The sequence below is a fragment of the Arachis ipaensis genome, chromosome B8 (genome assembly GCF_059453495.1).
Source record: "Arachis ipaensis isolate K30076 ecotype BB chromosome B8, ASM5945349v1, whole genome shotgun sequence".
Classification (NCBI taxonomy): domain Eukaryota; kingdom Viridiplantae; phylum Streptophyta; class Magnoliopsida; order Fabales; family Fabaceae; genus Arachis; species Arachis ipaensis.
In genome coordinates, this window is record NC_142443.1 from 65,093,731 (window position 1) to 65,094,640 (window position 910).

The following is a 910-nucleotide window of genomic DNA, read 5'->3' on the forward strand; positions in this document are numbered from 1 at the left end:
TTTTGAGCTAAAGCCTCAATTAGTTTCTCTGATGCAACAGAACTGCAAGTTTCATGGACTTTCATCAGAAGATCCTTTTTAGTTCTTAACTGAATTCTTGCAGATCTGTGATACTGTTAAGACCAATGGGGTTGACTCCGAGGTCTACAGGCTTATGCTTTTCCCGTTTGCTGTAAGAGACAGAGCTAGAATATGGTTGGACTCTCAACCTAAGGATAGCCTGAACTCTTGGGATAAGCTGATCACGGCTTTCTTAGCCAAGTTCTTTCCTCCTCAAAAGCTTAGCAAGCTTAGAGTGGATGTTCAAACCTTCAAACGAAAAGAAGGTAAATCCCTCTATGAAGCTTGGGAGAGATACAAGGAACTGACCAAAAAGTGTCCTTCTGACATGCTTTCAGAATGGACCATCCTGGATATATTCTATGATGGTCTGTCTGAATTATTTAAGATGTCATTGGACCATTCTGCAGGTGGATCCATTCACCTAAAGAAAACGCCTGCAGAAGCTCAAGAACTCATTGACATGGTTGCAAATAACCAGTTCATGTACACTTCTGAAAGGAATCCTGCGAGTAATGGGACGCCTCAAAAGAAGGGAGTTCTTGAAATTGATACTCTGAATGCCATATTAGCTCAGAATAAAATATTAACTTAGCAAGTCAATATGATTTCTCAGAGTCTGAATGGATTGAAGGAATTATCCAACAGTACTAAAGAGGCATCTTCTGAAGAAGAAGCTTATGATTCTGAGAACCCTGCAATAGCAGAGGTGAATTACATGGGTGAACCCTATGGAAACACCTATAAACCCTCATGGAGAAATCATCCAAATTTCTCATGGAAGGATCAACAAAAGCCTCAACAAGGCTTTAATAATGCTGGAAGAAACAGGTTTAGCAATAGCAAGCCT

The 910-nt window shown here is 40.2% G+C and overlaps 1 non-coding gene across 1 annotated transcript; it reads right to left on the bottom strand.

Moving 5' to 3' along the window:
• Positions 1–286: 286 nt before the first annotated feature.
• Positions 287–394, bottom strand: LOC148548383 (small nucleolar RNA R71). Its single transcript, XR_015897808.1, has one exon. It is a non-coding gene; the product is annotated as a small nucleolar RNA R71 (small nucleolar RNA).
• Between the last annotated feature and the right edge of the window lie 516 nt (positions 395–910).